This window comes from Protopterus annectens, chromosome 5.part1 (genome assembly GCF_019279795.1).
Source record: "Protopterus annectens isolate FY-2018-M chromosome 5.part1, PAN1.0, whole genome shotgun sequence".
Taxonomy (NCBI): Eukaryota; Metazoa; Chordata; order Ceratodontiformes; family Protopteridae; genus Protopterus; species Protopterus annectens.
The window spans coordinates 580,578,840-580,603,704 of NC_056736.1; the positions used below are offsets into that span (position 1 = coordinate 580,578,840).

The window sequence follows — 24,865 nt, forward strand, 5'->3', positions numbered from 1 at the left end:
GTAATGGCATACATTTCAGTTTAAGACCATATCATTCTGAAAGGTATACATGCATTTGATCGGCCGGTGGATGGCCTATGTGGTATTGTCGAAAGCAGTGCTGCAAAATCTCAATAAAGCGATTGCAAGAGTTACGAATTGCAAAATATCGCCCCCTTTTTTGACCCATGGTAGCGCTCATTTAGGTGGTACAGTGGTCAGAAATGTCGAATTCGGTGTTTACAACATTCCGACTGTTTGCCATTACGAGATTCGTGCATAAAAGTCGGTGTTGTACCAGATCGAGCAATGTGAGCTCGATCAAATGAATGTAAACCATTCTGAAAATACATGCCAATGTAAATCTTATTATTCTAGTAACTTTGTAAGTTTATAAAAGTGTTTAAAATCTGTCCCTGTTTTTGTCCCTCATATTTCAGGCTTTGTCCAGAATTCTTGCAGTAAGAGGTTGCAAGATATGATGTCTGAGCAATTCATATCTTGCATTACAGCTCAAAAGAATAATTTCCTTAGAACCCTTTGCTTTCCCAGCATTTATGGCCAAGTACTCTGTACAGAGATTTTAAAATCTGCTAAATTGTTGCATTGCCGAAAGATTTGTTTCCATCTACCTGTTTCCCATCACATCTCTATCTCAGGAAAAATTCTCTGAAATTTGCTTGGAGTATGAAAATGCCTGTTTACAAAAATCCTAAACATTCTGGACTTTGTTCATGGGGAGTCATATACGTGACTTCCCATTATTCCTTTGCACATTGCCTTTTCATTCTTTCTGTTCCCAGTCTTTTGTAACATCTTCTGATTTTTTATAGTCATCCTGCAGTATTTTATATGATCCAGTAATTATCTGTTTTTTAACTGCATTTTCTGTTCTAGACTCGAGTAACAGCCGTACCAGAGCTGCTCTTTCACTTAGCATGCCACTATTTTTTTGTCTTTGTCTATCCTGTGTCGGTCCCAGGGAGGGAAGGCAGTACTTTTGGCCCTTTTACTTATTTTCTGTATCCCTGCTTGTAGTTTTCTTTTGTACTACCTATGATTATAATATTCTGCATGGTTGCTGTTACTCTTTAAGGACCTGCATCCGAAATTCTACTCTCCCCTTACTTCTCAACTCCACCTGCTTGCATCCTCATCCCTTTTCACTTTAATTTATAACCTTCTGCTTTTGTTATGCAGTTGGGCTTTAACTGCCTAGCTTTAAAAGTATCCATTCATGTTGTGTAATCCTAAACCACCTTGTTCAGTGGGGGAGAATCACCTTATTCAACTTAAGTTTGCCCTCTTTTCCTTCACAAATAAATTCCTTCAAGTCTTTTATTAATTGTGGTCCACCGCTTCTCTTTTGCTTTATAAGAATATGCCTGACCTGTGTGTAAAACTGAATTGGCTAGTAACCTTTTCATTGCTTGTGTCACACAATCCAAGAACTGCCAGTTTCTCACTTTTTGTATTGTCCTTTGTTTTATATTTTCCCACAAACCTGTAGCTGACATAAAATTCCTTTTTAATCCACATATCTAAATATTTCATCTTGTTTCCCCATAAATACAGGTATTGCTGAACCAGTTTGTATGGGTACATAATTTACTGCCATATCTTTTGATGTGCCTTCATTTATTTTATGTTTTGTAAATACTTAACTGTCTAAATGTTTCACAACCCAGAAGTATCTTTTTGGATTTATAATGTATAAAAAGAGAATTGTCTTAGAATAAGACCAACTTTTCTTAATTACCGTAGCATTTATATCCTTGAATGTGTAAGTCCCTTGTTTATTTAATTTGCTGCTGGCTCTAACTACAAAACAAATAGCAAATGGATGCCATTGCCCTGGTTTCACTGTTCAAACACAGCTTGTCTAAGAAGAATCTACCCACCTTAAAGTTTGTCTCTGACCCTTTACATATCCTCCTAATTAACCATGTTAATTCCATCAGTAAATGCAAATGCTACCATTGCCGTACTCATCAAATGCCAGTTGACTATCAAAAGCTTTATTTAAGACCCACCAACAGTAGTAGCATTGTCTTACACACTGCTTTGTCATTGTAGTGTTAATGTTGATAAATGTTTGCCTGTCCTCCATAAAACCATAGTTATCTATATAATAGGTTCAGAGATTAGACTATCTGCCCTTGTGGGCTATTTTAAGGCTTGTCAAATTTCCCATACCAAAGGTAAGAATCAAACCCTGTACCTTGTGTTTATGAAGTAAACACCAATTATGCCAACCCTGAGAAGCTATCACTTTTGCCATTCTCTTAAATGGTTTAAAATTGAACTTTGTATTTCAAGGGTCCCTCTTTGGGCGATAAAGCCACCACCACTTTCTTAAGGTTTTGTTAAAATTTTCCAGATCTTTATCCCTTTCTTCTCTTCCAACTTCTACATAAATACTGTTTCTGGAGAGTTCTGTGTTAAATCTCTTCCGTCTCATCTTAAACTTTTAATTGTTGAGCCTCATCTTACTCTAACCTTGACATAATTATGTCTCTTTTGATATTTTAACACCTTTATTGAATTATCACTTTTGACACTGGTAAACCTACATTTTATGTAAAAGAAAACCAGACATATTAACATGTTCACAGTTCAAACATTATACATCACATACATGCTTTATGCAATTGTCAACCCAGCATTACATTTCTGAATTTCTGCTTTCCCTTAAACCTCACTCCTCCTCCAAAACATTATTCTGCATGTATTGTTCCTGCAATTTCCATGTATTGGTATGTAATGTGTTGTTGCCTTTTCTACAAATCACATTTCCAGTTATTTTATCTCTGTTTCAATATTCACTACTTCAAATACAGTTGGTTTAGCCTTTGATTTCCAATTTCTAGTATGTCTAGATACTTCAGATCCTGTATCACAGCTCAAAAAACAATTTCCTTAGTTATAACTATTTGCTCACCCAATATTTCTGAAAGAGTACCCTCTAGGGAATTTTTACAGTCTGACAACTCATTACACACCCAAAACATATGATGTTCATCGTGTTACCCTGCTGCAGTCATCACACTTGGGTTATCCTGCCGTCAGGCGGTTCCGCAGTCAGCCTGAATTCCAAAGTCTTGGTCCGCGCCGTTGTTGTTGCTTCTTCCTGACGTCCGTCGCCAGGGGTATATAAGAGGCATCCAACGCCATTTTCAGTTTTCTTTCTTGCGCGGTGCCGCAGAAGCAGTTCGCGTGCCGGTCGCCTACACTTGAGATTTTCGATTGAATTTCAGTCCGATGTCTTCAATAAAGCTATACCCTGCTAGAACCTTTTCTGTCTCTGCTTCGATGTCAGAAAAAGCTAACAATTGCATTTCTTGTGGGAAGCAAATACCTCATAAGGACTTCCATTCCTATTGTATTCCTTGCCTAGGCCCAGACCACGACGTCACGTCGATTTTGTGCTAGGTTTAATAAATGAACTATCAAACGACGTTTTAAATACGACATTACTTTGGTAGGAAATTTAATTATATCATGCCGTCGGAGCAGCCGACGACCGGCATACATAAAAGACACAAGGATAAGGACAGGCAGCCTAGGAACAAGTCAGACTCTGAGGCCTCTGCTGGGCCTGTCGCCGGTTCTCTAATTTTCAGTGAGACGCCTACGCGTAGCCCCTGACGACCGCAGAACTGGAACCCCAGACAGTTGCGGATTCTCAAGCGGAGTCTACTAGGCCGACGCAGCCATCTTCCGACACCAGAGCAGAAGTAGACACCGGTGCAGTGGAAACACCTTGCAGGTTGCAGAAGGTGTCTTCAGACCGACCTCACCATTAAATCTATGCTAAGCTTAAAACTTTTAAACCTAAGAAGACTGTACATCAGTCTACAGTTCAAGGCCCCAAGACACAGATGCTTAAGCTGAAGATTTGATTACCCTAATCAGGGGTTCCCATCCCCCTCCTGATAAAAGACCAAGACAAGAGGAGGATTATGCTTCCTCTGACCAGGTTTCAATTTCCTCAGATTCTTCTGAGGAACAGTATTACACTTTTCCACCTTATGAAGACTCTGTTCCCTCAGCATCTCCCCCTGAAGACTACTCCTTTAGGGAAACTTTACATACCATGAGGGAACATTTCCATTGGGAAGGCCAGGACTACTCTGATTCTAAGAAAAGACTCTGAGAGTTCCTTTTACTACCCCAGCCAGACCTCTTGCTATCCCTCCAGTTTTAGATATTGTGGATGATGATTACGTGGAGTCTAGTTTAAATCCAGACTCTCTACCTCCTGCTCCAGCCAAACCAGACAGATACTACAGAGTACCTGACTCACACAAATTCCTTTATAAAAGCCCTGTGGCTGACCCAGAAACCATTTCCCAGGGTCCTAAGGGAGCTAAAGCTTCTATGGCTAAAAATCCTGTGCCCTCTGAAAGGGATTCCAGAGCCCTAGATAGATGGGGAAAGAAAATATACACCTCAAGCAACTCTGGCTATGAGAGCATTAAATTGTCAGTTTCACATGCTGAAATATCAGCAATTCCTAATGTCTCAATTAAAACAAAAAATGAGCACACTTACTGAACAGTCTGAATTCAAGGAAATGCAGGATTTGTTGCATGCAGCTGAACAGGTGGGCAAACATACTTTACAATCCGGATTTGATTCGTTGGAAGCTTCCTGTAGAGCAGCTGTTACTGGCTCTGTCATACGTAGACAAGTTTGGTTAAAGGAACAAACCCTTTTCTGATCATGTTAAAGCAAAATTATTGGATGCACCTTTACAGCAGGATGTATTATTTGGTGTCAAAGCAGAAGAGGTTTTAAAGAAAATGGAGGATAAGGCAAAGTCTATGCAGACGGTCAAGAATTTTTTGCAGGTACAACCCCCTCGTTTCAGCAGAAATTGGCCAACAAAAAACTGGTCCTTTCCAGCTTCTGATAGATCACAGAGGGGCAAATAGACGCCAAGGGGCAGAGGTCAGTCACAAGGCAAACCCTATGGGGTACTGCTACCCAGAAAGGGAGGAAGACAGGCCCCAAGCTAGCAGAAGACAAAAACAATGACTCAGTCCTCAAACTACAAGCAAATCTCTCCTGGCAGCTCCCTTGGGAGGACATTTTGCAGAACTGCACATCATCACAAAAGACAAATGGGTCCTAAACATTGTCTCTCAAGGATACAGATTCTACTTTCATACCTTACCAAGGATAAAAGGAATGCCAAACCTGCCACCAAATCAATGGGCAGAGGCACAAAAACAAATTACAGCTCTCATGAACATGAGAGCCATTCAACAGGTACCTACACAGGAGCAAGGACAAGGATTTTACTCAAGACTCTTTCTAGTCCCAAGAAAGGACCAAGCATGGAGACCCATTCTGGATCTTACAATTCTGAACACCTATCTGCAAGTACCAAAATTCAAGATTTTAACACTACAGCAGCTTCTTCCCATGCTGGGCAAGAATGCTTGGCTAGTAACGCTGGACCTCAAGGAGGCATACCTGCATGTCCCTATCGGACAAAATTGCAGAAGATACCTCCGCTTCATTACAGGTTCAACGCATTATCAATTCTCTGCACTGCCCTTTGGCTTATCTACTGCACCCAGGGTCTTCACAAAATGCCTGGCACCAGTAATTTCATACTGCAGACAGAGAGGAATTCAAATATACCCATACCTGGACGACTGCCTTATTCAAGCAGAAAGCAAGGACATTCTTTTACAGCATCTGGCATTTGTCAAACACCTTTTAAGTTGCCTAGGCAAAGCGAAAAGAAATCAAAACTAGTGCCCTCACAAAACATAATATTCCTGGGTGCCAGCTTGAATACAAAGGCCCAGATAGCTTATCTCACGCCAGACAAGCAACAACAGCTGACTCAATATTTCAAAAATAAATGAAGACCCAACTCCCTGCAAGAAAAATTCTGCAGGCCTTGGGATTCATGGCATCTTGCATACTACTAATACCATTTGCAAAACTGCATGTGAGGAAATTACAATGGTACCTGAAAAGTGTATGGACTCAGCACAGCCACAGCTTGGAATCATTGATACCACTCATTCCCTGCCTTCAACAGGAGTTTCTATTGTGGGAGCAGGCATGTCACCTCAACAAGGGTCAGCCTTTCACCTTACCCACAGCCAGGCAAACTATGACAACAGATGCATCGGACTATGCCTGGGGAGCACACATGGCAGGACAGTGCATTCAGGGCAAATAGACTACATATCAGAGGCATCTGCATATCAATCAAAAAGAAATGCTAGCAGTACAGAATGCCCTAACAGCTTTCAAGGACCTCTTACACCCAGGAAAACTAATAATAAAGACGGACAACACCACAGTAATGTGGTACATAAACAAGCAAGGGGGCACACATTCCTACCCTCTATGCAGGCAAGCAATGACCTTGTGGAACACTGCACTGTCTTACCCGGTTCAATTTCAAGCACAATTCCTGCCAGGAAAGAAAAACACATTGGCAGACGACCTAAGCAGAAACATCATGGATCCACACGAGTGGAAACTGGATCCACAAGTATTTGCAATGATAGTTCAAAAATGGGGACACCCAGACATCTGTTTGCAAGCCCCCAAAACTACCAACTTCAAAAATTTTGCACAAGGACATTCCATCCACAAGCTTGGAAAGTGGACGCCCTCTCATTCAGTTGGAAAACATTAACAGTGTATGCCTTTCCTCCACTGCCTCTTCTAGTAAAGGTACTGCTGAAAGTCAGATTAGAGAGGCCACAAATGATACTTATTGCATCAGACTGGCCACGCCAGCATTGGTATCCAATTCTAAGGAACACGGCCCACGGCCCACCGTGGATTTTACCACAAATTCCTCACCTGCTCACCCAACGAGACAATCAGATTCTACACAGCCAGCTCAAGACTTTAAACCTGGCTGCATGGCAAATTACCTAAACAATCAGCCAACACCTTTATCCAAAGCTGTTATGGATGTCATTCTGGAGGCCAGGAGGCCCAGCACCAAGAAAACCTATTCAGACAAATGGAAAAGATTTTGCGCCTGGAACCAGGCTAAAGGCCAAAATCCCCTTGATCCAAACATTCCTCAGATTCTACAATATTTAACTGAGATGTTGCACAAAGGACTTTCCTTTTCATCTATTAAGATCCACGACTCGGCAATTTCAGCTCATTACAACATGGATCCTCCTTTATTCTCATTTCCACTCCTAAGCCAGTACCTCATAGGGGCTAAGAACATAAGACCGCCAAGGAGAGCACCAACACCTACTTGGGATCTCAATTTTGTTCTGGAAAAGCTTTTACTGCCGCCCTTTGAACCAGCTTTTTCAGCTGATTTAAAATTTCTTTCATGGAAAACTGCCCTGCTACTAGCAATAACTTCAGCTAGAAGAGTCTCAGAGCTATAGGCACTAATGGCAGTGGAGCCTTTCCTCATTTTTCATCAAGACAGAGTCTCTCTACGAACTAACCCTTCCAAAGGTGGTATCCAGTGTGGCCCTAAACCAAACCATTTATTTGCCCACCTTTTTCCCAAATCCCCAGAACAAAGGAGAAAGACTCCTGCACTCTTTGGACATTAACAGGCAATTACATTACTACTTGGATAAAACTAAGGCTTTCAGAAAAACTGACCAGCTCTTTGTAGCCTATGCTACAGGATCACAAGGAAAAGCTATCTCAAAACAGACCATTTCTAAATGGATAGGGCACATACGCTTCTGCTACACGCATCATGGGAAACGGTACTAACATTAGGTCCCACTCCACCAGGGCTACAGCTACTTCAGCAGCCTTTCTCAGGGGAGTGCCAACCAATGATATTCTGGAAGCTGCAACTTGGAGTTCAGTGCACACCTTCACCAAACACTATCACTTACCTCTATATTCTAAGACTAGAGCTGGTTTTGCCACTGCAGTTTTGCAGGGCCTACTAGCTTCTTCTAACCCTGTTTAACTCCACCTCCCATCCTTAGCTTTGGGATTCAACCGAAGTGTGATGACTGCAGCAGGGTAACATGATGAACATAGTACAGTTTTGTACCTACCATAAATGTAGATGTTCAAGTGTTCACCCTGCTACAGTCCAGGTTACCCTCCCTCCATCCCCTCTGAACTAGCTGAACTTATCTATACCACTCTATCCTATACTACCTCTATGGTGTATTTGCTTGTGCCTAAAGGTATTGTTTAATTTTTTATCTAGCTATATATATATATATATATATATATATATATATATATATATATATTTTGCCTACCTATTGGGGGCACCTGACATCTGGGGCAAGAAAAACTGAAGAAAAATGGCGATGGATGCCTCTTGTTACCCCTAGGCGCACTGACCAGAAGCGAAGGCAGCAAGCGGCCCGGCCGGACCTACCTGAATCAGGTTCAGGCCGACTACAGGACACTTTAGGATAACCATGTGTAAGACTGAGTGGTGAAACACTCACATCTAACACCAACATCTACATTTATGACAAACTGTACTTTCCTAGTTGCATCTTTCTTCCCCATCACACCTCCATTTGCCATCTACCTGAGGAAAATTATTTACAGAATCTGCTTAGGGTATAAAAATAGCTATGCAAACACTAAAAAGCAAAAATTCTAATTCTTCTAGATTTTTGTTGCATATTTGGGAACTTATACATATGTCCTCCAATTGTTTTCTTGCGAATTGCTTATCCAGTCTGTCTCCCCAAGTCTTTTCTAACATGCTCTGATTTCTATAGTTATTGTGCAGTATTTTATATGCTCTAATGATTATCTTTTTAAGCAGCTTCTGTTCCAGAAACTCTGCAAGAGCAGGCCTTTCATTTAGGATTCCCCTATCGCTTTCTCTGCCTGTACTGTGCCTTCCCCATCAGGGATTGATATCAGTCTCTAGCTTGCAGTCCAAATGTCTTTTTGATCTCTCATTCTTTTACATTTCCCTATCTAGTTATTTGCTTCCAAAACCTTGGTTCATTTTCCGGTTTTCTCTAGCATATTTTAGCCCCCTCTTGCCTATTTTTTGTACCACTAATTACAATCATCCCTATCGGCAGAATTTCCTTTCTCCATTCTTTTGCTGGCTTAGTTCTTAGAATACTTTCTGGTACTTTATGAATATAATAATCTTTATGGCATCTGTTCTCCTTAAGGATCTGCATCCAAAATCCCACTCTCTCCTTATTTCTTGAATTTCCTCTCTGCTTTATCAGCATCTCTTTCCACTCTGAATTATAGCTTTCCACTTGTATTGCATGTGTGAACCTTCACTGTGTATGTGTAAAATATCCATTCAAATCAGGTAATCCCAAACCATGTTGTTCTATTTGAAGGATTGACCTATCCCACTTGACCTTTGCCCTCTTCCCCCCAGATAAAATCATTCAACTAAATGACTGTCCACAACTTCTCCTTTGGTTTATAAAAATGACCTGCGTATAAAACTAAAGGGACTAAAATATTTTCACTGCTTGTACCTTTCTATTATCCATATACAAGAGCTTCCAGTTTCTCAGTTTTGTGTTATCTTTTGTTTAATCTCTTCCCACATATACTTCGCTGCCATAACAGAATCCTACTTTTTAATGCATACTCCTAAGTACTTCATTTTATCGTGTCCCCATATATATGGGTATGGCTAAACCAAGTCATGTGTGGGTACATAGTTTATAGCTATAGCTTTTGCTTTGTTTTCATTCATTTTATATCCCAAAAAGATTTGAAGCCGTCTCAGAATGTTCCACACCACTAAGATGTCCTTTTCTGGTTTAATCAGGTACAAAATATCATCGTGTGCATATAAAGCCAACTTTTCTTGATTACCATACCAATTATATTTTCTTTGCCAGTGGCTCGAAACAATGCAAACGGCAAAGGGAAAGAGGACACTTCTGTCTGGTTCCTCTGTTCAGACACAAGGGAGGAGACCTCCCATTTTAATTTTTGCCTCTGATATTTTTTTCTCTTCTAATTAACCTTATTGTATCAGGGAATGCAAATGCTTCCATTGTCCTACTCATAGAATCACAGCTTACTCTGTCAAATGCTTTCTCTACATCAGTACCACCTATAACAATGGTATTTTCTTACATTCTCCTTCCCTCTGGATCATCATCATTGTATTAATGTTGTCAAATGTTTGCATTTTCTCCAGTAAACCACACTGAGTGATAGCTGTCAATTTTGTCAACACTTTTGCCATTCGTTTAGCTATTATAGACATAAACAGTTTGTAATCATGGTTTAAAAGGGTCTGATGGGTCTTTTATTGTCTAAGTATTATAGCCTCCTGCTTTCTTTAGGATGTTGGTGTTTCCACTCCTTTTAAAATACTGTTAAACAAAATCTTTAAGATCTTTCAGTTTCTTCCCTCCTAGCTTCCAAACATCCACTGGATTGCCATCTGTTCCTGACTACTTTCCTGCAGATTGATTTGTATGTCACCATTTTTCTCCTGTCCTCCTACCTTAACTTTTAATGTTGAGCCTCATCTACCTTTAACTTTGGCATACGCAAGTCTTCCATAAATATTTCCATTTGTGTTTTATCTTGATTTCCGCATCTGTTTTATGCAAATGTTTGTAAAATTTCCAAAATATCTCTAAAACCTCTGCAGGATCTCTGGTTATTTTTCTTGTTACAGGCTCCATAAGTTTGGTAACAACCTTTTCTACTTTCTGTTGCCTAAGTTGTACTAAAAGCTTTGTGCTCTGGAGTAATTTAAAAAAAAAAAGCTGCTTAACATCTGTCTTTCTAAACTCGTACGTGTTATCCAGATACTCCCTTAAGTTGCACCTCTTCTTGTTCTGTAAGTTTCCCCTTATCCTGCGATACTTAAACCTTTGTCAGCCCCTCAAAATAATTTGTGTTACTTCTTAACCATATCATTTTCTTTTATTTTTACCCTGTTTTTAAACTCCACTTTTATTTTACCCTCTTCACTAGCTGTACGTTTTGAAGAAATTTCTATCTTCCCTAAAAACTGTCAGTTTTCACTACACATTCCTTAACTTTCGGTGTTTAACACTTAGCTGGGGAAGCACCAATGTCTCATTTTTACTTCATTACCCTGGATTTTTATCATCGTTGTTATTGGCACATTATCTGAAGTAGCTATTGGATGTGACAAAGCTTTCTATTAAATGCACATTTTCCTGTGAAATAGAATTTCTGTGTAGTATAGCCTAGGTATTGTACTTGGGGAGTAATATTGTCCGAGTTCCTACTACGGAATTCACGTCTTTCATACCAAATATTTTCATAATTTTTTTCAGAAGTCTTGCATTGTCACTGTTGCAAACCAAGTTACAGTTCCCTCTATAAATAATATTTCCTGCTGAAAGCTGATTATTTCTCCCCAACTTTTCCTAAGGTGCATAATAGCAGTTTTAGGTAGAGTATTGCATGCCAGTGTAGTTGTCTACTGATGTACTATGTTCTTAATCTGAAACTGTTTGTAATTTTTAATTGCTATGTTGATCAAATTGTTAATTGTTATGTAAATCCAATGTAACTACTGTTTGTATATTTTAACTGTGGAGCTTTTCTCCCCGGGCCTCCACTGAAAATGGACCTACGTCCAGTCAGATACTCCCGGTCAACAAATGTAAGTAAATAAATAGTGTAATCCTGCATCCTTGCCAGTAGCCCTTACTACCACAAATCTACCATTACTAACATTTTTTTACACTTATGTCACTATTGGAGCTCCTCTAGCAAATAGTAGAAGTACTCACCTTTTCCTTTGTCCCCGGTATTCTGCTGAATATCCATCTTGAAATCCTTTATTAAATGCACATGCTCCTTTTCAAATGTGTCTCCTGTAACATTATTTGCACTCTGCATTTCTTAATATAATTTGGTACTCTTTCTCCATACCTGTGCAGCCTTTCATATTCCAAAAACAAATACATGGACAGTGCAGCCATTATGTTTAAAATTGTTATTCCCATCTATTACATATGACAGCTTTTCTAAATGTTTATTTCCAGCTTTTGTATTGCATGCATCCACTAATATTTGGGAGGCTGATCCATTATACAATTGTTTCTTGTCATCTCCATTTGAACTTTTCACATTTTACAGCAATATGCTTTTTATTAAACCCTCAAACAACAAAAAAAAAATACCCCTATAACATCTGTTTATTTTGAGTTAAGTCTTGTAAATATTTCCTTATGTGCCTTTCCCTAGTTTCTGCATTCCTGTGCTTTTATACACAATTTCCCAAAACATCTCCAATGCCTCTGTAGGATTTCTGATTATTCTTATGGGCTCCTGTAGGATTTCTTATTCTTCTTATTATGGGCTCCCTAAATTTGGCAGCAACCTTTTTTTTTTTGTTGCCAGAGTCATTGTGGTCAAGTTTTTTTGTGCTCTGAAGTTAAAAAAAGAGAAGCTCAGCAGCCGCGTTTTCTAAATTCATGCATATTATTCAAATGCTCCCTTTTTTCCCTTTAGTGATTTGCAGTCACTCTTGTTGTTCTGAGAACTCCCTCATTCTACAGTATTTTAATCTTTGCCAACCCTTTTAAATGAATCTCTTTTCCCCATTATCTGTTTCTCTGTTTTCTGCCATGTTCCAAACTTTTTTTTTGTTTTTATCCAGCTCACTAGCTGTCCTTTCTGAAGAAATGTGTGTATTCTGTAGTTACGTTCTTATCATGTCCACTATTCAGTTCTTTCTTTAACTGTTAAGTAGGAGATCACCGATGTCTGTCTCACTTTTTACTTCATTATTCTGCATTTTTATTTTAGTTTTACTTGGCAAATTGGATCCTTTTATGATAGTTAGTTTTAAGGGTGGTAGGCATAATTGATAGTATCAAAAGGTTGATGATCTTGCGGTTCAGATGTAATTTCTCCTTGTAATGTAATCTGAGACCAAGTTGGACTAGGTCTGTTTTTAATACTGTGTGGAAAAATTTGTGCGGTTTACTTTTTTCAGAATGTTTTTCTTGGGTAGATTATTTTTCTGTGTATACATTGCCCCATTACTGTCCACCACAGTAGTGAGATTCAGAGTTGAAGAAATTTTAGGATCAGGTGAGAATTCAATACCCTGACTTTGAGAATCACAGGCTATTAGGTTAGATGCATCTCTGCATTGCTGACTTCTGGTCAAAAGTATTATCACTGGTCTACACTTTTGTCAAATTAATTTAGTATGCTAATGATTTCATCAGCCTCTTCACAGGTGAAACTGCCAGCGTTGCCAGCTCTTAACTGCTGATCACATTTGGTGCTTTACAGTCTTGGCTCTGTTCTTTTGTACTCCCATCTCCCAAGTAACAAACTTAAAGCTGTGGTCTCTTGTAAATATTCCAAGGCAGCAAGTGATGGCCTTTCATCTTTCAGGGTAGCAGTTTTAAGTAGTCTGTTGGTCTTTCATTCTTTAAAGCATTTGACTCCCTAAGGTATTTGGTCTCACTGTTGATGATCAGCTCAAATTTGATTAGAATGTAAATAATATGATAGCTGAAACTAATGAGTAACCTTGATATCTGTACAGCGCTAGGGCAGTCCTTTCCCTAAAGTGCATGATTTCTACAGAAAGGTGAGTGGAAGATGCATTATATGATTCTCTGCTCTTTTTATATTTTCACTTTGTTTAGGTGACTGCAGTGTAACTTTATTGCATGCTTTGCTTCAGGTCAGCATTTAGATCCTGACGTCGTCCCATCATTCACATTTTGAAACAGTTTGGATTCACTCGGTGTCTGTCCGCAATGCAGACATCTGCATTACTGCATACTTCCTGGTTGGTCATCTCTGTGGTGACCCTGAATAGATTAATGATCAGACAGCCAGGACAGATTGGAGTCCGTGACCAGTGCTGGCTGTCTCATTGTGGTGGAGGGGAGGGAAGAAGTTGGCAGCACCCACTGTTTACCAATGTCCAGCCACTGAGGGTCATGGCATTTCCGCAAGGAGTATTAGGTCGGTCATGTGTGCATGTGAGTGCTGTAGCTGAGACACTCGGAATGCTGCATAGTAGGTAATATGGGAGGAGTCAGGGCTACAGATTCACACATCAACTGCTACAGGGGCATGGGGGTAGGTTTAACTTAAAAACTCCACTTAATTATTGGATTGTAATGAAAGAATTAAAGATCACGAAGGGTAGGATTCTAGTATCCCATCCTGGGGATAATTGCATTTTGAGCATTAAGTAATCACCACCTTGTTCTGGACAGTGAAAGGGTAAAGCCAGGCCATTGGATGAGGGGGTCCCTGGCCAAATGAGTGAGATGAGTGTGTGCTGAGGGAGATCAAATTCTTTTCATGACTTGACTGGATGACCACCTTTTTGATTGAAGAGGGGGATTTATAGTTGGCATCCACAAGAAGGGGAATTATAAAAAAAAAAAAAAAAAAAAAAAAAAGACTCTTTTGCTGATAACCTGGGACAGCATATAAACCACGTTGAAACCTCAGGTCTGTCAACAGGGTTCGCACATCAGTACCTAACTTTAAGAAGAGGGTCAGTGATTTATCATGTTTTGTCCATGTTGGGAAGCTTTGAGACGAGCTTCTGTGTTTTTTTCTCTCTTTAATAAATTTGAGGAAAGAGTAAGCCCACTTGCACAAGTATCCATTTTCAAGGGTGACCAGAGACCATTGTCTGATTAAATAACTTGAAGTGAGTCGTATAGCTGGCAAATGGAGGTGAAAGGAATCTCACCCTACTCTCTGTGGTTACAGGAAGTGGATCTGTAGCTGTTTAGAACCATACCCTCTGAATTAGCTGCCAGTTAGCACAGACTGTTTTAAGCGAGTCAGATAGGTTCATAAGTGTTTACTAGGCTAACAAGCACAAGGACCTTTTTAAGCCTGGCCTTGCATCCCAAATCTCTGACGAGATAATATTAAAAGTCTGCTTCTACTCCATTTAATTCTGTTCCTGAGAAATAACTTCAGAAACTTGCAGGGGTTGATGATGAAAGCTATTCTGTGATGATGAGTACCATTTCGGTTCTACTCCTTGAGGTTTCTTGTAGCACTCTCTTAAATGTGTTGCATCTGTGTGTTTTCACTCTCAGTAGTGAATAACTTTCACTTAACTTTTGTGTATTTTTCCTACTTAAATCAGTTTGTCTGAGTTGTACATACAGTTAAATGTAATAAACGGTTCTGTATTGCCAAGTTTTCTTCTACTGCACATTAAGTGTGCTTGTTTAGTAGCTGTGTATTTTCTCCCATAAACTCCATTTTAAATGGGATTTGTCCATTTAAACATTCCCTGTAATTAAATGTTAAGAAGTTAGCAAATGTAAATATATCTCAGACCATTTTAGAGGGAATGAAAGTAAATAATTGCTTTGTATAAGAATTGGGTATCATTGTCCTGGTATCTCAGGTTTGGTCTCTAACCTGATCTTCCTAAACTATATTCTCTCAAACGTTTTCCTTATATTGGAAGTTAATACAGCTTTGTTTTACATTTAAGATACCTTAACACCTTAGACTTGAGCATTTTCAGTTTTCAGTATTGTTTTTGCCCTAATAACGATCTGTTTTTAGGTTATATTTATGCCAGTATATAAAGGAGGTGCATCTCCAGAATGGTTTGATATCCTTCTATTCCTACATTGCAGCATTCATACTGTGGGATTTAATGCCTCAGGCGACCTGACATCAGCTCCTATACAAAAGTTTAAGCCTGGCTGCTGTAGGTGCATGGGACGTCACACGCAGGGCCGTAAACCAGGGACTATAAATGTGATGTCTGCATACACAGACTTCAGAACTTTTCAGCCGCAGACGATGTTAGTTAGAACACTTCGCTCCTACGGCCAAAAACTTCTAAAGATAAGTACCCCATTGGAAATTTTTCCTCTTATTTACACTTGAATTTGGTGTCTGTAGATTCCCCTTTAGCTGATGTCTGAGAAAGTAAATGTAACTGCAGGCGTCAGATACCGCACAAAGACTCTCATAACCGGTGTGTGTTTTGCTTAGGAAAGGAGCACGACTATAAGGCCTGCCCCATTTGTCAGTCCTTTGTGCCAAAGACCCTCCGCACCCGACTACCGGTGCTTAATTTGTATTTGGAAAATCAGACTAAATGCCTCACTCTCAGGATGGATCCCGAGTTTGGCTGCTCAAGCCGAACAACCGAGGAAGAAGGCCAAGGTTTTCAGGCCTTCTCGAGATGCCGCTCTGTCATCGGATGTCCCGCCGGCTACCAATATAGGAGCCGAGGAACACCTGATTACTCAGCTTCAATGGTTCCTTTGGAAGAAGCTGTTTCGACAGCCACAGAAAGCATGTCCGCGGAGTGAACTCTGACGCCGGCCATAACCAATGTCGAGGGGGAACCAACACTTGGTCGGCTGACTGAGATTTCTCCTGCGCCAGCCCAAGCCTCTGTTGCTAAGCCTTTCCCTTAAGCCAACATCAACTAAGAAAAAACAAAAGACTATACACTTGAGCCCCATGCCTCAAGTAGCACCGGATTGGCAGTCGTTTACCAACTCACTAATGCAGACCTTCATGGCTCTTAGGCCCTCAGGCCCTGCACCTTCCAACATTCCTGTGCTGAGCCCCAGGCCAGCCTCTGCCTCCTTCCCACTACCCATCAGGTAGAAGAAGAAGAAGAACCAGAATAGTCCTCCCCCTCTTCTGAGGAATCCATCTCCTATGTCTCTGATTGCTTCACCTGTGGATTATTATTCCCCAGATGATGACTCTGTTGACGGGGACTCCCCACCAGAGGACATTACCTTTGGGGAAACTATCGCAAAAACGCAGGATGACTACAAGTGAGATACTGCCTTAATGTCAAATACCCAGAAAAGATATTTTGAACTTCTGCAACTTGAGTCACCTTCCCCTTCAGCTATTCCTCCTGTGCTTCCAGCTTTCCTGGATGCCTTTAACTGTTTCCAAAAACCCAGACTCTCAACCTCCTGCCCCTAAAATGCGGGATAGATTTTACAAAGTGCCTGATGACCACAAATTTCTGGTGACCCCCCTCCCCCCCGGCAGACCCAGCAGTCATTGCTGTGTCTCCAGACAGACAGTCTAGGCAATTACCCTCTGCTTCACTGCCAACAGATGAAGACCGCAAAACCATGGACAGAATGGATAAAAAGGTATACACCTCTTCCACTCTGGCCTTCAGGGCTGTTAACTACCAAACCCACATGGTTAAATACGCCCTGGACCTGGTCTCCCAGGCTTCCACCTTGCTGTCTTCCACCCTAGACTGTCCAATCAAAGCTGTCTCTAGCTACACAAGTAGCCAGACACTCTATCAGATGCAGCTACAATGCGGCAGAGGCTTAAGCCAGGGCTGTGCCTCTGCATCTGTCTTACGCAGATACTCCTATCTTTGCTTACAGCCTCTATCAGAGGATTTCAAATCCAAAATCATGGATGCTCCTCTGGACTACAACCTTTTATTTGGGAAAAACTCGATAGAACTTTTTAAAAACTTGCAAGAGAAAAGCAAAGGACTACAGGACATTAAGCATCTGCTGGTATCCTCTTTCCCCAGATATTATAGGAACTACACAACAAAACCATCCTCTGTCAGAAGCACTCCTACGTCATGCCCTCCCTCCTCAAGGCCTCGCAGGGCATCCAGGGGAGACAGCCTTACTCCAGACCCCCCAACTCTCAGCCGCCAGCCCAACAGCCCTTTCCAGACACAGGGCCCTCCCCCCTTCAGCGTGACTTCCTTGCTCAACTGACTCTGTCTGCCTGCCTAATCCACTGTCTTCCCTTCTGGAAATTGATTACAGCAGAATTTGGGTTCTCTCCATCATCCGAAAAGGATACTTCCTATCCTGACAGGAAAGACCAAAACTAAAAAGAATCCCTTTACCTCCAAGAAATCAGCTTCATCTGAATCCCTTTCCCTCCAAGAAATCAGCTTCATCTGTTGCCTCCCATTCTGGATGAACTCCTGACTCAAGGATCTATAGAACCAGTTCCCTCAGAACAGGAAGGACAAGGCTTCTATTCCTAGTTCCAAAAAAGGATGGGCCTTGGAGACCAGTCCTAGACTTATATCTGAAACCGTTCCTGAATGTTCCCTCCTTCAAGATATTTTCCCTTTAAACCCTTCTACCCCTTATCCCCTCCCAAGCCTTCATGATCATCCTGGACCAAAGCATGCTTACCTATACATTCCTTTCAGGTCATCCCACAGAAGATTTCTGTGCTTTACTGGCCACTCTTCACACTTTCAGTTTACAGCCTTGCCCTTTGGCTTGTCTACAGCCCCCAGATTCTTTACAACGTGCTTGGCTCCAGCCATTGCCTACTGCAGAACCAAGGAAATCCAAATCTACCCTTATCTGAACGACATTCTCATTCTGGTCGAATCAGAGTCCACCCTACAGACTCATCTCAAGTTTACCATGACCCTCCTCCACAACTTGGGATTCACCCTAAACCTTCAGAAATCCTCTCTCTGTCCACAGCAGGACAAAGTATTCCTAGGATGCAGGATCAGGACAGACCTGATGAGATCCTTTCTCCCACTGGACAAAGTGCAGTCTCTCTCCACCCATTTTCAAAGCCTACTTTCAAAATCTCATCTCTCTGTAAGACCATTTCTGAAAGTCCTAGGTCTCGTGGCAGCTACTATTCCCATGCTCCCATTAGCCAGGATGCACATGAGAAAATTCCAGTGGTACCTAAAGAATGTATGGTCTCAGAACCAACATCCACTAGACTGTTATTCCCCTTCTGCCCTGCTTAAAAATAGAACTGAAGTGGTGGATTCAGCAAACCAGACAGAACCAGGGCATTCCTCTTCAATTACCCCCACCACCACCATTCAATCCTTGCACACCGATGCATCAGACCTAGGTTTGGGGGTCAACGTTAAAGGACTTCAGGGTACAACTGCGTTGGACGCCTGCCCTGCAAAAGCAACATATCAATGTCAGAGAAATTACTGCAGTATTGCTGGCTCTGAAAGCTTTTCTTCCCATCTTGCAACCAGGGCTGCTCCACATTGTGACAGACAACACTGCTGTCATCTGGTACCTCAACAAACAAGGAGGGACAAAGGCATACCAGGTATGCTGGATAACCCTGCAAATCTGGGCTCTAGCAGCCAATCATGGCCTTTTCCTGCAGGCCTCTTACATCCCTCTCAGAAAAACAAACAAGCGGACTTAGCAGAATATCCTCTCTACAACACAAATCGATGTTGCACAGGGAAACCACCTTAGACATCGTCCACCAGTGGGGCACACCTCAAGAGGATCCGTTTGCCTCCCCCCAGAACAGACTACTAAATAAATTCTGTACCAGGGATCAAACTCCACTAGCCTAGAGGGTGAACGCCTTCAGCTTTCCATGGAAGGGAATGTTCCTGTATGCCTTTCGTCTAATACAAAAGGTCCTACTGAAGATCAATAAGGGCCAACCAAAAATCTTGCTGGTGACTCCCTATTGGCCAAGGCAACACTGGTTCCCCGTTCTTCTCTCCCTAGCCAAGGGCAATCACTACATTACCCCACAAGGTGGACCTACTCACAAAAAAGGGATCTCTCATTCACCCCCAGTTACTTTTGTTGCATCTAACTCTTTGGGTGATCAACCTCTAATCCCTTTCAGACAACATTAGTCAGAGGATGTGCTCTCAGTCGTGAGGGAGGCCAGGAAACCAACTACTAGGAAAAAAACTATTTGTCCAAATGGCAAATATTCTCAAAATGGTGTTCTCTTAAGGGCAAGGGACCCTTTTCAGGTGGATCCCTCACTTGTCCTTAGCTATGTATGTGAGCTTATTGAGGAAGGACTAGCATATTTTTCAGTAAAAGTCCACCTTTCTGCCATTTCATCCTGCTTGCCTGTACAGCCACCTCTGCTTTCTATACTGGACGTTAAACTTTTCCTGAGAGGGGTCTTGCATATCAGACCACCAAGAAAACCCATCCCTCCTCCCTGGGACCACAATTTTGTGCTGGAAAAACTCACCTTACCTCCTTTTCAGCCAGGCAGCATAGCTTCTCTACAAATGTGCACATGGAAAACCATTCTTTTAATGGCCATTGCCTCGACTAGAAGAATGTCTGAACTACAGGCTCTCATGGCCTGCCCTCCTTCCACCACCTTTCACAATGACAGGGTGACCTTGCACACCCAAAGTGGTGAACAAGCTATCCTTAAACCAGCCCATTCACTTGTCCACCTTCTTCCCCTCTCCAACTAATACCGCAGAGAGGCTCCTTCATTCCTTAGATGTGCACAGACAACCAAGATTCTACTTAGGCAAAACTAAGTCCTTCAGAAAATCTGACCAACTCTTTTGTCTCCTTCCACCCCAGGGCTCTGGGTAAGGCAGTCTTCAAACAAATCATTTCCTGTTGGATCAGAAAATCCATTTTTTTCTGCCACTTGCACCATGGCAAACAATTGCCTCAAGGAATTAGGACTCATTCCACTAGAGGCATGGCTACCCTCCAAAGCCTTTCTTACAGGGCTGGGCACAGCCTCCGTCATGGAAGCAGCTAGCTGGTCTACTATTCACACTTTCACAAAACACTACAAGTTATACCAGGTCTCCAGGGCCAAGAGCAGGATTTGCCAGGGCAATCCTGCAGGTATTCTTGGAATCCTCCACCTCTGCCCCTCCCTTCACTCCTTTTAAGCTGTGGTACTCTCCCACAGTATGAATATTGAAACAAAGGAATAGAAGGACATAGAATAGTTGTGTAAAATCTTACCATAACCATAGATGTCCTTCTCTTCCATGTTGCAGTATTCCTTCCCACCCTCCATACCCCCTTTATTGCATCTCTTCAGGGTGGTTGCTCTTCTGACCTCAGCATCCACTCCCTACAGGCTAATCTGTACAGCCCTTCAGGGACATTTGCTCCTTAGCCTCAACTGGTCCTTTTGTACACCTTTTTCTGGGCTTCAAGTTCTGAAGTCTCTGCGTACAGACATCACATTTATAGTCCCTGGTTTATGGCCCTGCGTGTGACATCCCATGCACCTATAGCAGCCAGGCTTAAGCTTTTGTATAGGAGCTGACGTCTGGTCCCCTGAGGTGGAAAATCCCACTGTATGAATACTGCAATATGGAAGATAAGGACATGTATGGTTATGGTAAGATTTTACACAACTATTCTTTTTCTCATAACATTTTCAGGGAATTGTGCTGGTGTGCTTATCTAATGTCTTCAGATGGTGTACCTATGTTTAAAGGTAATGGAGCACTTGCATTTTAAATGTTATTTTTGAACACCTTTATTAAGTCATCATTTAAGTTATAGGCATATATATATATTATTAGAAAAGCAAACAAACCATATGAACATTTTTTTCATTTACATATGTTTAGGCACACAGATACCCAAACTCTGACATTACTGATAAACTTGGCGTACCCCTTTGTTGTAAGATGGGTTGGCAACTGGCTTACAAACCGGTCACACACTATCAGAGTCGTTGACTCTACATCAACCAGCAGACCTGTCACCAGCACGGTGCCACAAGGGTCAGCGCTGGGCTCCCTAGTATTTGGTATATACTTCTCAGAAGTTCAAGCCAAAACTAAGGGGCTATGGCTGACCAAGTTTGCAGACAACTGCAAACGGTGCAGTTATTGATTCCCCAAATGATGATAGTATACTTCAGAAGGGTCTTATGCAGACCAATGACTGGTGTCTTAGTCGCTGTTCAAACTGAATGCAAAGAAATGTCATCATTCCTTTCAGTAAAAACAATTTCCCTTCACACTATCAAATTAACAACAATATCTTATGTACTTACAAAGTGGTAAGCGATCAGGGATCACAAGTAGACTACGACCTTAACTTTGACCACCATGTGACTTTGTTAATAAGATCGGCCACGGTGGTGCAGCAGTTAGAGGTGTCGCCTCAAAGCAAGAAGTTCGATTCGTGGCTGAAGCGCCTTCTGTCTGAAGTCTGCATGTCCTTCCTGTGGTCGAGTGAGTTTTAAAGATATGCAGTAGTGTGTGTCTTCTGTGAAGGATGGGCGCTGGGCTAGCAACCTGACACCGTAAAAGCTGCATTACCAATGTCTGCGGACGGGTGATCTGCTGTGGTGACCCCTAATGGGAGATACTGAAAGACATTACTTTTAGTGTCTACTTGATTAGCAAAGGTATAGTCTCTAGAGCAAAGGAGGTTGTAACCCCTCTGTCTCGTCATTAATCAGGCCCAGAGTTGAGTATAACGCCCCTTTTAGCATGTACCGTACAAAGCACCTGCAGCAATTGGTTCATAGGTTGGTACTAGGCTATCTGCCCTAGGGCCTATACAAGCCTAGCCATAACAATTCCCTGGATATTTCTTCTCACAATATTTACTTCTCTGGACCCATGTCTAGCAGGGCGACTGACATGATCCTGGGTTGAATTTCCCATCTCCCATCCAATCATCAAGGTTCCTTTTGAAGAGGGCCAAGGAGGCGCTCTGCTTGACATGTATGGGCAGTCTATTCCAGAGTATGGGGAGTCTCTGGGTCAGGAACCTATCCCTCCATCATGATTTGTTTATTGTGATGACAAGGTTTAGAACCCTGGAGCATGTGGCTCTGAGGGATTGGGATTTCTTTGTGGAGCATGTCCAACAGCTCAGGGTTTGACATGACCTTGTATGTTAAGCAGAGATTGCCTCTGAGTAGACGATATGTCACAGAGTATAGCTGGAGTTTTTTTAGACTGTCAGCATATGGCATCTGCTTTAGGCCTCTGATTCTTTTAGTGAGGTATTTCTGTGGCCTTTCCAGCTGTTGCAGATGTCTTGTGAGGTACATACCAAACTGGGCATTATACTCTATAATGGGTCTAATGAGGGATGAGTACAGTGGGACAATGGCCTCCTTTTTTCTGGATGAAAAGCCCTTAGTGATGAGGGTATAACTGTACATTTCTTGGCATTAAGCTTGAGCCCATAGCTCTTACACCAGGCCTCTGTTTGTTTAAGGCCCTTTTGTAGAATATCCACATCATTTGGGGATTCAATAATGGCTCCCAGTTTGCAGTCATCTGTGAACTTTGTAAGCCAGAGTCCCTTAGTGTTGGCCTGTACTTCAGAGAAGTAGATGCCAAACAAGAGTGGTTCCAGGACTGAACCCTGAGGTATTCCACTTGTCTTGGATTTGGAGTCATCTACTTTTACAGTCTGGGTTCTTGGCAGTAAGCAAGTTGGCAACCCATTGAGTGATGTAGGGATTTATGCCCAGCCTAGTAAGATTAGAGACAAGATCGGCCCTTCACAAACCCAAACTGGGTGGAGTCCAGTGTTTGAAGGTTGCCAATGTCTTTGTAAGTTCCATGGTAATGCATTCCATGCCCTTGCGGATTAGGCTTGTCAGACTGATGGGATGGTTGTTCCTGGGATCCAAGGTGGATTCCCCCCTTGTGGAGTGGGATAACTGTAGCTGTGCGCCACTCAGTGGGCACGAAGCCTGAGGTGAGGCTATGATTAAACATGACACTTAGTTGAGGTGCCAGTTCATTTTGTAGTTCATGTAGTACACAGCCTGTGATGTCATCTGGTCCCATCGATGCTGTATTCCTAGCTTTGGAGAATGCGGTTTCTACCTGTGTGGCCGTGATTACCGGAATTTGGCAATCTTTTGGTATTGAGATGGGCCGTTTAGGGGGTGAGAGGAGGGTGAAGTTGGCACTAAATCTATCTGCCAGGATATTGGCAATATCCTTGGGATCAGTATTTTTAATGCCATTCTGTTGTAGATCAGAGTAGATCTGAGCATTGCCATTTAGATTCTTGACATAACTATAGAATGCCTTGTGGTTGTCTTTGGAATCTTTGGCAATTTTATTTTCCTAACTAGCTTTTGAGGATTTTGAGAGATCTCAGCTTCTTACTGAGGCTGGTGAGGGAGTTTTTTGCATCCTGGGATTTTCCTTTTTTCTGCAACAGTTTCTTCCTTCTGTTGTATAGTTTGTTTATAGCAGGGGACCACCAGATTGTTTTCCTTTTTTTGGAGGAGAGCATCTTGGTTCTATTTGGGATGGCACGATTCATGCACAAGTGGATGTGCTCGTACAGTGCCTTAGTGCAGGATTCTGCAGTCGAACTTTCAGATCCTGTCTGCATGGGTGTCATGAAGTTTGTCACTTCTGACTTCAGTAGCATGAAGTTGGCTTTGGAGAAGTTTTTTAAGGAGGTTTCCTTACTGGGGTGTGAATGTCAAGGGTGATTTGCTTATGGTCAGACCTGACCAATGAGGGGGTGACCACTGGTGTGGAGCATCTATCTCCCATGTTGGTAATGACCAGATCTAGGATATTGGAGTTCCTGGTGGGACAATAGATTAGTTGATCCAGGGCATTGGAATTTATGAATTCCAAGAACCGTTAGGAAAAGGAGTTGGTACCCGAGTAGTTTTCCCAGTTAATGGCAGGGTAGTTGAAATCACCCAGTATTAGGGTGTTTGGTTGCATCTTATTATTTTCCAGTATGTTTAGAAAGGTGTAGTGAGAATCTTGGGGCATGGTGGGGGATCTGTAGCAAGCTACAATTTGGATTGCAGTCTTTACCTAGTGTTAGTCATATATATATATATATATAAAAGAAGGAATTAGTTATGTGTGTATACAGACAATATTAAAAATAAATATATTATCTATCCATCACCCTAAGCTTTAATTTAATATTAATTGAAATAGCATCATTTAAACCAGGGGGACATGGGCGTTGAGGAAGACCTGCCACCAAGTCTCCTTATCTTCCAGCCACAATATCCACGGGCCCCCTGTATCCCTCTGCTTAATCTGCTGTAACACCCCAAATTTGAAATTATGGTCAGAAAACTTTTTTGTATGACTGTATAAAGCATTCCTCTCGTCACAGTGGCGAACCTCATACAAGTGTTCATATATATATTGGCTCGATTTCCATTGGGTCTTCCCAACATAAAAGCCCGGACATGAGGAACA

General features: G+C 41.8%; 1 protein-coding gene across 1 annotated transcript in view; it reads left to right on the top strand.

The window, feature by feature from the left end:
• The window catches only part of EMSY (EMSY transcriptional repressor, BRCA2 interacting), a 1,287,433-nt gene that overhangs the window by 360,305 nt on the left and 902,263 nt on the right, over positions 1-24,865 (top strand). The window lies entirely within an intron of this gene.